Source organism: Schistocerca nitens, chromosome 9 (genome assembly GCF_023898315.1).
Source record: "Schistocerca nitens isolate TAMUIC-IGC-003100 chromosome 9, iqSchNite1.1, whole genome shotgun sequence".
NCBI lineage: Eukaryota > Metazoa > Arthropoda > Insecta > Orthoptera > Acrididae > Schistocerca > Schistocerca nitens.
The window spans coordinates 467,201,541-467,218,932 of record NC_064622.1 but is presented as its reverse complement, the minus strand read 5'-3'; the positions used below and the strand labels follow the sequence as shown (position 1 = coordinate 467,218,932).

Here is a 17,392-nt window from a genome sequence, read left to right as displayed (position 1 = left end):
ATTTTGCGGTTTAAGAGCAAATATGTATGCTTATAAAGTTGGTGACAAAATAGAAAAGAAATCTAAAGGAATTAAGGAATGTGTTGTTAAAAAGGAATTATGTTTAGTAGACTATAAAGATTGTTTACTTAACAATGTAGAATATAGAAAATTTAATTTAATTAAAAGTGAAAAACATGAAATGTATACAATTCAAGTAGACAAAAAAGCACTAAGTCCTCATGATAATAAGAGATATGTTTTAGAAAATAGAATAGATACATTAAATATGGTCATTATTCATTATTGAAAATCAAATAAAAATTATTATATATAAATCTAATAACATTTTTTCTATATAAATGGAGACTATAATCAAGAAGCTTAATGATGTTAGTGTCTCGAAAGAGGTAAGAAAAATAGCTGAAATAGAGATAAATATTTTATATAATGTTACTGACTGAATATATAAATACTAGATATGGAGAAAAAATATGTATGGAACTTAATGTTTTTAGAGTTATTTTACCAGATAGATGTTACAAATTGATTCTTGGGAACGTGAAATAATTAAAAAAGGACAAATGAAACTGAAATATAAAGGAATGAAGAAACTTAAAAATGGAAATAATGATATAGAATTCGTGATGTTAATTTTTTTAAAAAGTTTTTCCAATTAATTTTATTTTATTTAAATGGACAACTCTAAGCATCAGCTAAAGCAGACTTTAGGCTGCGCCAAGCCACAATTAAGACAGTGTAGTGAGTGTAGGATTGAAAAACGTATTGAGGAATTTTATAAAGATAAATACTGAACAGGTGGACATTGTTATATATGTAAAGAATGCTGGAAAGAATGTCAGAAAATTAAAGTTACTTGTGAATGTGGTAAAACTAAGTAAGTATTCCTTCAAAAACATTTACAAACAACAACTCAAGAATTATAAAAATCTTGGGTAAAGAATAGTTTTCTTTCAATTCTTTCAATTTCTTTCAATTTCTTACATTGTATGTAAATTAAGTGATTTTTATTATAGTTATTATATTATATTCATATATTCTATTACATTATTAGACTATATTATTAGGTGAAAGGGGTAGTAGATGGATTTTGTTTGTTCTGGACTATTAAATCACACTTATGGAAAATAAAAACTTGCGAGTGTTCACGAGTAAATTTTTATTTTTTATAAGATTGGTCTAGTGGTCCAGAACATACAAAATCCATCTAGTCACCATGCCGTACATGAAAGGGTGGATTTCTCAGCGGAAGTCAATCCTGCGTCTAGTTACAGTGCATCGCCTTGGTAGCAGCGTGGCAAAGCGTTCGGATGTGCTGGCGGGCAGGGCTCCTGCAGCAGGGTAGCTTCGGCCTATGGTGGCAGCAGGGGTGGCAACGGATCGTGACACAGAAAAACTGCAGCGCAATGCAGTGGTGGTGTAACGGTCAGCATGGTTGCTTTCCAAGCAGTTGATCCGGGTTCGATTCCCGGCCACCGCAGGAGCATTGTCATTTTTGCATAGTGCAGTAGTGTGCGTTCAACACCTCGAAATTGCCAAGTGTCGCGGCACAGGTAGTATCTCCTGGTGTCTCGCCTCATTCCAGCTAAGTGGGTGGGTCCATCAGTTGATTTCACTTCATCATGTGTCGAGTTGGCCCGACTTTGCTCGACTGCCGCTCGACGGTGGGGTCAATATGACAGGAGACGTACGACAATCGGCTGCGAGAAATAAGGTAATCATGAGTACCTTTCCTTTTCAATACGAAAAGCTAAACTTTCATTTACAAATTTCGGAAATCTCACTCCATCGCTACAGTTTTATCTACGATATTTGAGAAATTATCTGTGGATTCGTACGGTTCTGTTACTCCCAAAGTCGTTTTGGCACTTTCCTATCCCTCTTTTTGCATACAACCTCTTTAAATTTTGGATCATATGTTCGTTAACGTAATTTAAATTGCTGAGGGAGGCACCATAGCACAACAACACTGTATCACAAAAGGGGGAGGGTGGGGGTGAAAGTGGAAAGATCCAATAGCACGCAGAGTTCCCGCCTATCACCCATCAAATCACTAACCACGCCCACCTCTGCTTAACTTCATTAATCGAAAGGGAGCCGGCCGTTGACGACAACTGAGTGAAACGTTCAGACTTGTAGCTCGATGTGCAGGTAATTTTGGAATCTGCCTGGCAGAGTCTCGCAGAAGACTGCATTTCCTGTTAGCGAAGAAAATGGAATGGCCTGTGGAGGGATCGAACCCATGACCGTGTTTAATAGCACGACGCTATAGCCCACTGAGCTAACGGGCCACGCAACACTGTCGCATCAGCAGTCCAAAACCGCAAAACCATCTCCTCTTCCTTCAAAGCGGCCCCGCCATTCACGTGAGCATGTATCTCTTTTTCTTGACTTTCTCTCAACTTATACTTGGAACCCAGAGCAGCAACACCACGAAGACGAAAAACGGCCGTGACAGGTTTTCTCATCCCAGCCCAGAAAATTCACATTCCGGTACCGGGAATCGAACCTGGGCCTCCTGGGTGAAAGCCAGGTATCCTAGCCACTAGACCATACCGGACATACCTCAAGTATCCACTACGTGTGTATGCGTCGAGAAATACTTCTCCTCCACGCAACTTTACGGCCGAATCTGGCGCCAATGCTGAACTCTGTCCGTCATCAATATCCTGCTTACTCACTTCCAAAGCGCCCAGGTCGTACTACACAAACATTGCTTTCAGTGTAAGAGAGTAACTAGCAAAACTGTAATTAGTAATAACTGGAAACAAAAATTTTCATGTTGAAGCAAAGAAGTCAAGATTGTAATAAACGGCAAAACAGTAGACATCATAGTGTGGCATTATTTGATTTCAGTATCAGGTTAGCATGCAATATGCAAATTATGAATGGGCTCGTGTAGAACCAGCATGTTACACGTCTGCAGAAAAGCGGTCATAAAATGTATTAGGCGAGCGGAGTTACGGATAGCAGAAACTGCCAGAGGGGCTGCAGGAGCAGCTCAGGAACAAAGAACATTATGGACGATCTCCTTTGAGGCCTGAGATGATTGCTGTATTGTCCAGGGATCGTTGACGGGAGATGCGTCTACCCAATCACAAAAAAAGTGTTTTTCTAGGAGGCCTGTTTTCAAATTCCGGGGAAAGATACTTAACTTGAGAATGGTACATTCAAGTAGTGGGGACATGGCGGCTGGCACCCTGCTCACCATTGTTGCTAAATGTATCGAAGAAGGCGACGATGATTACATCCAAGTTGGTGGCCTGTAGACCCAACAGTGAATGACGTCATCCAACATGCCTCCTGTGTCGTCATCCAATATGGATTTTGGCTGGAAGATAGGTCAATTGGGCTACCTCTACTAACCTAAGCCTCCTCCCCTGCCCCACAAAAATGGCGGGAATTTCACATTCCATCAGGGCAATGCAACACGCCTCTACTAACCTATGAAAATGGTGGGAAAATAGGTCACTTGGATTTAAGTTTCCCAACTGACACTTTCTCGGAAAAAGCGGCAGAGGATTTTGCCTTTGCTGGACATAAGTATTTTGCATGCACTATTTACTTAAACAATTAGAGGCAATACCACTCTGAAGTGTAGTCGCCATTGGATCCCGAGTACAACTGATGTAGTACACAGTACTGTAACCAGAGGGCAGTGTCGTCTGTTCTGTGACGTAATCCAAGATGGCAGGGGAAATGGCAGCAAACTGTGGTCGCCATGGGGTCTGGAGTCCAGCTGACCTACTACGTGCCACCAGAGGGCGCTGTCATCAATTCCATGACATAAACCAAGATGGCTGCCTGGGGGAGGGGGAATGACTTGGTCTGCACTGGGGAGAGGAAGGAGTGTACTTTATTTTGTAACAATTTATTTAGGGATGACATGCTTGTGGTCATGCCACACAGCATACAGGCCTGTGAACTACTCGTAAATTATCGACACAACACTCTGCAGACATGCAAACAACTCCTGAATTAATGAAATAATTTCAATACACAGCACACACACATGCAAACTCCTAAATAATGCAGTACACTGATGTGCAGGCACTATGTCAACTCGTGAACTGCCCTAATAATGCATTGCACAGCCTACAGATCTGCTTGCAAAATAAAGCAACAGCCACACAAACAAAGTGCGCAGGCACCGTCCGCCTCCCCATCCACTAGAACGCACAGGAGGCTACCGCACATGCTCTGAGAAGTCAGTACACACTGGCAGCTGCCTGAGAAGCTATCAGCTGCCGAGATAATCACAGGTGCCCATTCGGGGCACTCGGGCATGAGGTGCTGGCATCGCTTTTATACACCTGAGAAACTCCTCTTGAAATCAATGATCAACTGGGCACCGTTGCTGACGTGACTGGACGGGAGGGAAGACAGATTTGCAGAGCATGGGTGCGTGGGCGTCGACGCCGCCATGAGCCGGCACTGGACGCAAGCCAGCGTGAGCCATGTCTCTGACTCCGCTGTTGCTGCTGCCTATAGGGAGCAGGTGAAAGTGGGGTCTATTTTCAGGTATACAGTTACAGTACTTCGAGTTTATACCGACGTCACAGAACTCCAAGGAGCGCTCACGCCGGTTCTGTAATCGAGACAACTCTGGGCTGTATGTGTGTTGTGTGTTTACTGTTGCTGACACCATACCTGTGGCTACTGATGTCACAGAATAGCACAGGGTGCATGGTTCCTAGTGATCCTAACAGGACATTCGAGCTGTTTCTAGCCATGCAGGATTACCCAGTGTGGTTGACACGTCGAGCGAAATACTCGTCCTGCTATCAACATACGTCTCAGAAACGTTAAACGTTCTCTCTGCTAAAAGCCTGTGCTCGTTTGCAAAATCATTGCTAATCATATAAGCATTCGCCTTGTTTGGAAAGATAGCGCTCTCTAAGCACAAATGGGAAGAAATCAGAACATTTACGCAAACAGAATTGGAAGTACTTGCTTACAGAAAAGAAAAAAAAACGGCCGCAACTTTCGGTATCCTACAACTACAGGTGAGGAGATGTCCTAATGCCACAGTGGCGGATGAGTGAAGGCATCTTCGACAGAGATGGATGGTCTGCTTCAACATGTCTTTGAACACTTATTTCTCAGAACTTTCCATACATACCCTGCCTCCATCTTGTTCGAATCAGTTTTGTAGACGCTCCCATGTACCAGCATGAAGGATGTTTTGTGAATGACTAGAGCAATATGATTGTATTTTGTACATATCACCATTTTCCACCGACAATTCAACCCTGCAAAGTGGCCTACAGATCGTGCAATATGGAAAATCTCTTAATTACATTGCTCTCCCACTGAAGACAGGAGCTTGAATATTAGAGCGTGAAACAGACCTCCAACCCAGCAATGTATCACCGTGCACTGTGTCGATGTAGTAAACATACAATTCGTATCCTGCGCCATACAAAATCAGTGCTCTTACATCATTCGTACATATACTACTAAGACAAATATCACCAAATACACTCCTCACAGCATTAGGTATTTCCCAGCGAAGTTGGCGGTCATCCACCCCCGACGGGTGACCAGAGCGTCCTCAGCGGGCAGAAGTCATTCTGAGAACTGTCCTATAAATTCGGTCTCGTTCCCCCTCGGCACAAACACTTTACTGTTTCTGGTCTGGTGTTTGCTTGCTTTTCTACACCTATCTCCAGACACTGCGATTACAACAACAAATGTATTTTCACATGGTTTGCCATGATATTTACCATTATCGCGGTACTTCTCGATATCAAGTGCACAGCAGTATCCTGCCGACCGCTCCCACAACACAATTCCAAAGAAATAGACATGAAATTATTACTCTCCAAACCAGAAACCTTAGCTAGGCGGGGCATGCTGTTAACCACTGACTAACTAGAGACATGTCACGTCTGCGGAGACATTTACGTGGAAACTCGAAAAAATAGAGAAAACTGATATTTCCACTCGTGAATACCGATTTTGGTGATGTAGCTGAGCCGTGGCTGCCTCGTGTTATGCATTGGATTACACCTTGATTGCTATTCTGTGTTTAGTCTCCCGTAGTTATCTCGATTATGCTGTTATCCTCTCTCTCCATGAGTGGCAGTAGCAGTGTGTGTCGATATTCGCACCCTGTACTATCGTTGCCGTGGCGCTTATAGTTTCCGGCTGTGCTGCGTGCGAACAGTTGGTCAGTTGGCGTGAAGCAGCGAGGAAATATCCGCAGCGCGTATTTGGCCAGGGCCGCTGGCGCGTTTATGCGCGGTCGGAGTGTGTGGTGCTGCTGCCATGCTACGAGCTCCGTGGCTCACCAATTCTGGACACGAAAGTTGAGTTTTGACTTAATCTACCAGCAACTTACGACTGTTCACATTGTGTCGTTTGGATTTCGTTGTCGGCCGTTGGGACATTTCCGCGCGCAATGACGTGTTTTCAAGTAGACAAATTTTAGGCACCCTCCGGTGGAGTTTAACTGTACTTGATTATTTTGAATTGAAGTGCACCAGCGGAATCTTCTGCCTTGTGGCCAGTAACGTTCCGGTTACCTGACCTGGCCATTGACGTAAATTCAGGCAGTATATTTTCCTCATCGTGTTGTCGCTGACCAGCATGGTGTGTAGTTTAACAGCTCTACTTCTACATGGTTACTCTGCAATTCATACTTATGTGCCTGGCAGAGGGTTCATCGAACCATTTTCATACTACTACTCTACCATTCCACTCTCGAATGGCGCGTGGGAAAGAGGAATACCGAAATCTTTCCATTTTATTATGATGATCATTTCTCCCTACGTAGGTGAGTGTCAACAAAATCTTTGAGCATTCGGAAGAGAAAGTTGGTGAATGAAATTTCGAAAATAGATCTCGCCGCAAAGAAAACTGCCTTTGTTTCAGTGACTGCCACTCCAACTCACGTATCGTATCAGTGACACATCCACATTGCGCGATAACACGAAACGAGCTGCCCTTCTTTACACTTTTTCGATGTCCTCCATCAATCCTACCTTTAAGTATCCCACATCGCGCAGCAATATTCCAGCAGAGGATGGACAAGTGTAATGTAGGCTGTCTCTTTAGTGGGTTTGTCGCATCTTCTAAGTGTTCTGCCAACAAAGTGTAGTCTTTGTTTCGCCTTCCCCACAATATTATCTATGCGGTCCTTCAAATTTAAGTTGCTCATAATTGTAATTCCTAGGTATTTAGTCGATTTGACAGCGCATAGATTCGTGCGATTTATCGTATACCCAAAATTTATCAGATTTATTTTATTACCGTTACCCATGGGGATGACCTCGCTCTTTCCTTTGTTATGTACCAATTGCCACTTTTCGCACCATACAGAAATTCTCTCTAGATCATTTTGTAATTGGAATTGATCGTCTGATGATTTTACAAGACGGTAAATTACAGCATAATCTGAGCACCCACTTAGATTGTTTGCAGTTTATCACCTAGATTATTTATTAGATCAGGGACAGAAGAGGGCCTATGACACTACCTTGTGGAACACCAGATATCACTCCTGTTCTACTTAATGTGACCTCTCTGAGAGGAAATCACGAATTCAGTCACACCACTGAGACGATACTCCATATACACGCAATTTGATTAATAGTCGCGTGTGAGGAACGGTATCAAAAGCCTTCTGGAAATCTAGGAATGTGGAATGTGGAATCTGAGATCCCTTGTCGACAGCACTCATTACTTCATGGGAATAAAGAGCTATCTGTGTTGCACAAGAACGATATTTTCTGAATCCGTGTTGGTTATGTATCAATAAGTCATTTTCTACAAGGTGATTCATAATGTTCGAGTGCAGCATATGCTCCAAACTCCTACTGCAAATTGAGGTCGGTAATATGGGTCTGTAATTCAAGGGGTTACACCTATTTACTTTCTTGAATATTGGTGTGACCTGTGCTACTTTCCAGTCTTTAGGAACAGACCTTTCGTTAAGTGAGCGGTTGTGTATGATTGCTAAGAAAGGCGCTATTGTGTCTGCATACTCTGAAAGGAACCTGATTTGTATACCATCTGGACCGGAAGACTTGCCTTTCGTAAGTGATTTGAGTTGTTTCGAAACACCTAAGATATCTACATTTATGTCACTTGTGCAAACACTCTTCTGGTTTCGAATTCTGGAATATTTACTTCATCTTCTTTCGTAAGGGAATTACGGGAAACTATATTCAGTAACTCCGCTTTAGTGGCACCATCATAGGTAACATTTCCATTGCTATCGCGCAGTGACGGTATTTACTTTATTGCCACTGGCGTACTTTACATACGACCAGAATCTCTGGGTTTTCTACCACATTTTGAGACAATGTTTCGTTGTGGAAACTAGCATCTCGCAATGGCGTCCGCATTAAATTTCGAGCTTCAGTGAAACTTAGCCAGTCTTGCGATTTTGCGTTCTTGTGAATTTCGCATGCTTTTTTTTAGTTGCTTTTGCAACAGTGTATAAATGGTTGTGGGCGCCAGTAGCTTCTACGTTGTTCCATTGAACTCCCTGTTGTGTGCTGGTCAGGTGGAGCGGAAGTTATCCCGTCCGTCGGCACGCCGCCCGTCCGTCGGCACGCCGCCCGTCCGTCGGTACGTCGCCCGTCCGTCGGTACGTCGCCCGTCCGTCGGTACGTCGCCCGTCCGTCGGTACGTCGACTGTCTGTCGGGTTGTCGTCGGATCGAAAATGGTTGGGCCGACTGCCTGTCTCACCGAAGCGAGCGTTAGTGTTTGAATTCCATACAGACCCTCGGAAAGTTCTGAGCGCCGTTGTATGTACTGCCTTTTCTGATTTGTTCTTGTTGTTTGTGTTTGTATGGCTCCTAGCCGATTTTTAAATTAAGGTTGTTTCGCCCTTAAGGCGTAAGATTGTTTGGGCCTTCAGCCTGATTGAAAGAACTGATTTAAGGTAAGGCCTTCAGCTTTTTAGATTTCTGATTTTGGTGTGAGTCTTAAGTTATGGGCTTTAAGCCGATTTTAAATTAAAGTGGACTTCCCCTTAAGGCATGAGATTGTATGGCGCATTCAGCCAGCAATTACGTTCCAAAAACCAATGCTGTGTTTAAAAATTTTCTTGGCTCTTGTAATATTTGATCAAATAAATAAAGTTGTGTGTTCAAGTATAACTGAAAGCCACTCATTTGCCCCCCCCCCCCCTTCCACAATTTAAACTACCTGTCCCGCACTGCGGGTTTAGCAGGGCGTCTCAGCAACAGATTCCAAATCATCCCTATAATTTACAAGGTCAACTAAGATGTTTCTCACGTCTAGAGAACTGGCGAACGTGTCTTTCACATGCGATATGTACACACCACAATCTATCTTCTCTCAACTAACTAAAGGTGCGAAATGTGCAGAAACAGTTAACCGGACAATTTACATGAGAGGGAATAACGGTCCAGCGCAAACACACCTTAATATTGAATCTTCTCAAATTTCCACGCGAGCACGACAGCTATCCAACACTTTTTAAGTATTAGTTCGCTATTCGGTCGTCTAGAGGACAACCTGGTTAAGTCAACTACATTCCTACACTCCAACAGTCTTCTCCATTCAGACAGCTCCGACCGTTAACCGGAACCGTGAATCATCCTCACACAGGTCACTGGCGCTGCACGCCAAACAATCACAGGTAGAATCATCATCCTAAGAAGTTGGTCACATACATATTTTATCCTTGTACTTACAACTAAATGTTACGATCGCGGATTCAGTTGAACGACATTCGACAATGAAGTATCGGAAATACACCCTGTTGACGGCTGTGGCTCTGTTGTCATGACTTTACATACTCTTCGCTTTGCTATGACAGTATTCGACGTTCCTTACGAATGTACATAGTCATTTCCTTTGCATATGTCAGAACATAAACTCACAATTTATAAGCCTGATGCTCAAGGCGAACCTATCACGCAACCCCTACTACTAATACTTCGTCAATAACTGATTGCTGCCGATACGAAATAATACCGAGTGAAAAATCATCTATGGGTGTATAACTCTCCCATCCGCTACTGCTATACCGTAACCTCAAAGCTGGAGGCGGTTTATAAAATGGAACTATTCTAATTGAAGTAATTATGGTATAAAATAACAGCATTGTTACCCTCTGAGAGGAATTCTGTTATATTGACCATGTTGTACCTAACGGAGGTGGCTTATCGGAAGTGAAAGTCAGAATTGCGTACATATTTAAACAGTAACAAACAGTATTTTACTTATCTACACTAGTCAAATAGTAAGGAAAACGGTCACCAGCTTAATTAGGCAAGAGAATTATTGACATTCTTGTTTAAGAAAATAAGTATGAGTACCTTTAACGGACAAACAACCTATGTTTTGTCACACATGAGCTCAATGAACTCTGGCACCTGCTTATGTTCACTTTAAAAAAAAATGCTAATAGAAGATAACATGGCTGTTGGCATAATGGCAACAGAAAACGACATACACTTTTGCCTTCAAGGCTTGTTCAAATAGAATGGTCTCAATAATATTACTATCAATATTGACTGTAGAATCAGAAAATAGGCATAGGTTCAGTATTACTTTTCTAACATTTTCCTATCTTATAAAAAAATTGTAAATGTAGATCACTGCAAAATTATGAACTGGTAAGTTAGTCTCTCTCTCTCTCAGATAAATACTTTTCTATTTAGAATGAAAGTTAAAAGTATTTCACTAACAAAAAATTTCTCACTGAATGTTGAATAAAAGTAGTTACTGTTTTCATAGATAGTGGTCATTCTATTAATTGTTATTTAGCATGAGCACAATAGACAAACTATAGATCCTGTTACAACATTAATATGCACTTTCAATACACAAAAGAAACCAGTGCTTAGCAAGCATGAGTATATAACTTTCCACAACTGCAGTTTTCCACTTTTACTGCAGTGAGACACAAAATTAACATTTGTAAGATACTGACTCACCCTTTGCGATTTATAACAGGCAGCAATGTGATAATTTACTAAGAAAAACTTTGTAAGTCTCAGTCTTAAGAACTTAATTTTGAAGTTGGCAACGACATATTAATAAGCTGTTTCAATAGTAAAATTATTTTCAGCAAGCATCATTTACTTTAACTCACTCTCTTGCCACATTAACTTCAACTTTCTTTTTGTTATGTTCAAGAGGCATTAATTAGCAAAACACTGGGCTTTAATGTTCTTTCAGTAAGGACACTCGGTAATCACTTTAGTTCAAATGGAGAGGAACCTCAGAGGTGTTATCATAAGGAAAAAAAAAATCAAGGTAAGTACATAATTCAGCTATAAATTACCTTATGTTTGAGCACACTAACATCCAATAAGCTGATCCTTCACTGTACATTATTATAGTGTTCCGTTAAAGTGATTGTGCAATGTGGTGGCGATTGTATGTTAGTACGTGGATTTGCAGGTAGAATTGCTGTAGTCTGTCATTCCTTGGTGGCGATGATAGATACCAATTTTAGAAAAATTCCAGCTCTTCATCCATCCATCCGAGGCATTGGAAAGCGCCAGGAAAAGCCTCTCTCGAAACCAGCACAATATGTAACTTTCACATGGGCAGTTCACAGTTTGGTAGATCGTCCCCAACTGACTCTTGTTCCACCTTTTCTACCTAGGCCAACCACAACTTGCGCGCGCTACTACGTTCCGTTCCTGAGGGGAACCACACTACCTTTTCCATACATAACAACTAAGAATCCTATCCACAACTTGCGTGCGCTACTAAGTTCCATTCCCAAGGGGAACCACACTACCTTCTCCATACAGAATAACTAAGAATGCTAAGTGAAGGTCAGAAGTTTACATAACAGCAAACAATCATTTTAAACAAACCATATCATTTGTACATATAGGTAGTTCTAAACAAAATTATTTAAATAAGTTTATTTAATTTTGAGGATAACCAAAGAGATTATCTGAGGAAGACAAAAGATCATTTGCTCATAATTTGCATATTACAGAGATTACACTTCATTAACATATCGAATTAACTGTACACTAATTACAGAAGTTCAAGGATGGGATGTTGAACAAAATAGAAAGCTATATGAATCAACAATAGTTATGTAGTGTCAAATCTATTGTGTTACAGGTGGACATGTCCCATAGGTTTTTCTTGTGAGCACTACCATCATGTCTTAGAGTAAGAGGTTTAATCATCTTACAAAATCGCCAGATTTTAAAATACCTTATCCCAACAACTACTGTATGTTACTGTCACAAGCGGTTTCAGTTCTACATGTGCATACAAACATCCATGTTGAAGGCGGTACTGGCTTAATAAATCCATATATGGCATGAACTGTTAATAGATGATAATGGTCACGGAAACACATGCAAATTCTACATCCTGTTGAAGGTAGTAAGCGTTACTAACCATAAATTTGACAATAATCGTTGCAAACTGAGGTAGTGTCATTGTAAGTTAAGCGATTTAATTCAACAGGTGACACTAATGTGAGAGTTTCCTCCGTAGGAGTTCTTACCATTTGTAAGAAAGAACGTGGAGGATTGTTTAGAGGAATACTCAAAAAGGTTAACGATGAATTTCAACGAGTAGCATCGGAACTCGTTGGAAACGTAGTGGCAACCTCTTAATGTACGTGTATGACAGCATGAAGACTGTGTTTCATACTGATCATACTGCTAAATCCAGGAACATAGTTACTCAATGAGTAACTACTACAATGTTACACGCAGATATTTACATGAGGCAAGAATTCCTGAGTAAATGCAATGGAAATATCATACATGGTAAGTTGTAGGTATAACAGTGGGCACATTTCAGACCTGGATACTGTGAAAATGACATCCTTCTACAAAGGGGACTGCTTCCAAAAAACACACATGACCAGTACCATTACCTTGCTTTTCTAGTTGGGGTGTACACTAGATAAACTGTAGGGAAAATTGACTGAGTATAATGATGAGCAGCACATATGGCCAAAGGTTTGACACGTGGAGAACTGTCGTGGAAACACTGAAGAAACCCAAGTAGACACCTGAACATCAAAATGAGCTTTAAGAATTTCAACACACAATGTTAAGTGAGGAACGTAAAAATATACTAGATCCCTGTGTCTGTCACATGAACACTAGACTACGCAAATTAATGTCTGCATAGTGGTACGAGGTGCATTCAAGTTCTAAGGCCTCCAATTTTTTTTCTCCGGACTGGAAAGAGATAGAAACATGCGCATTGTTTTAAAATGAGGCCGCGTTTATTGTCAATACGTCCCAGAGATGGCAGCACCGTACGGCAGATGGAATTTTACCGCCAGCGGCGAGAATGAGAACTGTTTTAAATACTTAAAATGGCGACGTTTTCTTACTTGAACAGCTTGCAATCATTCGTTTTCTGAATTTGCGTGGTGTGAAACCAATTGAAATTCATCGACAGTTGAAGGAGACATGTGGTGATGGAGTTATTGATGTGTCGAAAGTGCGTTCGTGGGTGCGACAGTTTAATGAAGGCAGAACATCATGTGACAACAAACCGAAACAACCTCGGGCTCGCACAAGCCGGTCTGACATGATCGAGAAAGTGGAGAGAATTGTTTTGGGGGATCGCCGAATGACTGTTGAACAGATCGCCTCCAGAGTTGGCATTTCTGTGGGTTCTGTGCACACAATCCTGCATGACGACCTGAAAATGCGAAAAGTGTCATCCAGGTGGGTGCCACGAATGCTGACGGACGACCACATGGCTACCCGTGTGGCATGTTGCCAAGCAATGTTGACGCGCAACGACAGCATGAATGGGACTTTCTTTTCGTCGGTTGTGACAATGGATGAGACGTGGATGCCATTTTTCAGTCCAGAAACAAAGCGCCAGTCAGCTCAATGGAAGCACACAGATTCACCGCCACCAAAAAAATTTCGGGTAACCGCCAGTGCTGAAAAAATGGTGTCCATGTTCTGGGACAGCGAGGGCGTAATCCTTATCCATTGCGTTCCGAAGGGCACTACGGTAACAGGTGCATCCTACGAAAATGTTTTGAAGAACAAATTCCTTCCTGCACTGCAAGAAAAACGTCCGGGAAGGGCTATGCCTGTGCTGTTTCACCAAGACAACGCACCCGCACATCGAGCTAACGTTACGCAACAGTTTCTTCGTGATAACTTTGAAGTGATTCCTCATGCTCCCTACTCACCTGACCTGGTTCCTAGTGACTTTTGGCTTTTTCCAACAATGAAAGACACTCACCGTGGCCGCACATTCACCAGCCGTGCTGCTATTGCCTCAGCAATTTTCCAGTGGTCAAAACAGACTCCTAAAGAAGCCTTCGCCGCTCCCATGGAATCATGGCGTCAGCGTTGTGAAAAACGTGTACGTCTGCAGGGCGATTACGTCGAGAAGTAAAGCCAGTTTCATCGATTTCGGGTGAGTAGTTAGTTAGAAAAAAAATCTGAGGCCTTAGAACTTGAATGCACCTCGTATTTTAGCAGTCGTTCCTCCTGTGGTCCATATACAAATGGTGTGGGAAACAATCCTCCTGGTACAGCAGGAAGCACCTTCGGTCGTTCTTACCACTACGGATTGCAGAGTCTGGCTGTATATGTTACAACTCTCGAGGCAGCCCACCACTTCTGAACAGTGTACTAGAAGGCGTTAGACACTGTGGTTAAGATGCTGACTGCGTCTAAGTCACGACGTAATTTTTTATGATAATTGTTTGGTATTGGTCAAATTAAGCTTAGCTTCCCTTCGGTGGTGTATGTACCCCTAACTAGAGAGAGTCAAGTGTGTGTGTAAGAACTTTATTATTAACGTTGGCAAATTTTTAATCATACCTACACTTGTTCCATCATCAACTACTGCCTCACAAGAGTTTCCCTCGATTGCTTTTATACAGTGCAAAGAGAGATCTGAAAGAAAATTTGTGGCGTCACTACTGTTTGTGGCTGATTGTCAATTGCAACGGAAGATCCGTCTGCTGTTTAAGTAAGCTATTTTTAAAGCCTCTACAGGATAGTTTATCGTCAGGTTTTGCTTTACCTTTGACAGAACAGTACAGTTTTGTACGCTGCACTATAAGATTCGACTCACTGCATGCAGCAGACTGAACTTGCCACATTCTGGTTCTGCACATGTCTTGCTGCACTGTCAGGCACTGTTGCCTGTCTAATTAATGAAGCTCTGCGAGATTTTGCGTGTGCAAAAAGCAGTATGTTACTTACACATTGTCATGTAACTGACAGAAGTCACGTTTCCACACTAAAACATCACAAGTAAAACCAATTTTGACCACAGTGGGCACCTAATATTTAGTTTTCATACATAATATTTCTTATCAGACTAAGCAATTTTAGCAGATTTTTATGCCTGCAATATCCTTGTTCTAGTATATTATACAATTTAAAAAACTAGCTCTTTTAGAAAAATTTAAGTGACATCTTGTTTATCAAGAATTCTGTGTTCTAGGTATGTCTTTCAATACAGAAATACATGTTTTCTCAAACGAGAATTAGCAGTCCTGGCAGCACATCCAGTCAGTCATCGGTGTTACTGACACATACAGTTTCATGCTCAGGGTTTGTAAAAGCAACATTAAATGTGGAGAATTAGAGAATGAAGGTTAGAAATGAAATACAAAAACGAAAAACTCAATCGTAATTACTCACATGGATTTACGGAAGACAATCCTGTACTACAGCTCATACAAGCGCACTTTTATACTCGACTTCAATTAATACTAATACTGTGTGTGGGGAAAGTAGCCAAGCCATTAAAAATTTCTAAATGCAGAGAGCCCATTCAATGTTGAAATAATGAATTAGTATTCCAGTTGAACAGAAGCAGGTATCCTTGACGGTATTTATATTTTTATTTACGAAACTTGGATTTCCACATCACCATAGAGGTACCAAGCATGATGCGTTACTCATTGTTTTACATGGCGAGTATCCCCAGTAGGCCTATAAACCATGGTGCATGCAACTACATGCACAAACATTATGAGCAGATCAATTTCCCTACGTTATGTTTATTACATACTCACCACACCTTCAGTTTTTGAATGCTAGTACAATCTGGAACATTTAAGTCAGCGTTGCAAAAAGACAAAAGGTGTTATGATTGAAGAAAAGGACATCATTGCCCCTGTAACACATTTAGGTGACCTATTAGTTTTTCTTAAGAATTTGTAATTTACCATCTAGTTCCCAGTCGTCATTATGTTTTCTAACTGAAGAGAAATTGTCAGGAGCTTCTTGTGTCACAATGACTGCGTTGTGAACATTGTACCATAATGTAAAAAATAATTCACTGAGGTAACAATCACTCATCACATCGAATACTTGTGATGTCGCACTCTCCTCAGTTTCACCTGTCACCATTTACTTATTAGCTAACTCCAACACATCATCAAATCAATGCAACTAACTATGTAAATCTCGCTTTATTTGTAATTGTGGCAAACCATATTGTGGGGACACAGGTTATGAAATTTTGTTTGTATGTTTACCTTACATCTGGGTAAAAGATGCAGAGAGTGCTAATGTGCTGGGGTATGTAAAATATGCTACGTGACTTAACCTCAGTGTGTTGTGTTTGGTACATCCTCCAGTCTGCTAAGGTTATAATACGACTTGAGCAGTAGAACACTACCTGGAAGAGAAGATTGGGCAAGGCTGAGGTGCCAGCAAGACAGTTACTACAGGGTGGACACAATGAAACGGTTTGGAATTTGGCGACAACAGTTTGACAATCTATGCACAATACCATTACCAATTGTTCCAAGTTACAACTTGTTCGTATATCGTTTCAGTCTCATATTTTCCTTCTTGGTTTTATTTTCAACGTCCTATTTCCCCATCACCTACAGTGTGTCCTGGTTACAGATGTAATAATGTAAAATGTTATGAGACGAACTTGAGATATTTATAGGTTGCTGGCCTCTACAATTAAGCTAACTTGAAATATTTCCTGTGCTTCCTTGTGACATTTCGTAACGCCTCAGTTCACATAAATGAGTGTCAGGAGCAATGTGGTTTCTATAGCAGAAAGTGTTCTTTGTGCTCTCTCTCACGGAGCTATAGTTTGTTATGCGGCTACAGCACGGTTTTCGGGCTAAGTATGGATTACAGCCAACTGACGACGTTCCCAGTTGAAGTGGTCTCTACACAATTCCAGCGAAGCCCTCTGAATTCAGTCTGACGAGCAGGATGAGTTATAGTCACCTTCGACAGTACCTTATGTCGCCCATCGAAGATTACACCTGCAATGGTCCGCAACATTGGTGGGAAGTAGTATCCAGATTAGACACCTGTTGCTTCACAGAAGGTGCGCGTATCGGGGTGTATTAAGTGTATAAAAGAAAACTGAGTTGCCATAGTAACACAAAGATACTGCGAATAAATACCACTATTACTTCCCAGCTAATTACGCTTTTTCTTAGCAAGCACGGAG

At 41.4% G+C, this 17,392-nt stretch overlaps 2 non-coding genes across 2 annotated transcripts; one reads left to right on the top strand and one right to left on the bottom strand.

Moving 5' to 3' along the window:
• The first annotated feature begins 1,408 nt into the window (after nucleotides 1–1,408).
• On the top strand, nucleotides 1,409–1,480 carry Trnag-ucc (transfer RNA glycine (anticodon UCC)). Its single transcript has one exon. It is a non-coding gene; the product is annotated as a tRNA-Gly (tRNA).
• Nucleotides 1,481–2,488: 1,008 nt separating this feature from the next.
• On the bottom strand, nucleotides 2,489–2,560 carry Trnae-uuc (transfer RNA glutamic acid (anticodon UUC)). Its single transcript has one exon. It is a non-coding gene; the product is annotated as a tRNA-Glu (tRNA).
• Nucleotides 2,561–17,392: the final 14,832 nt, after the last annotated feature.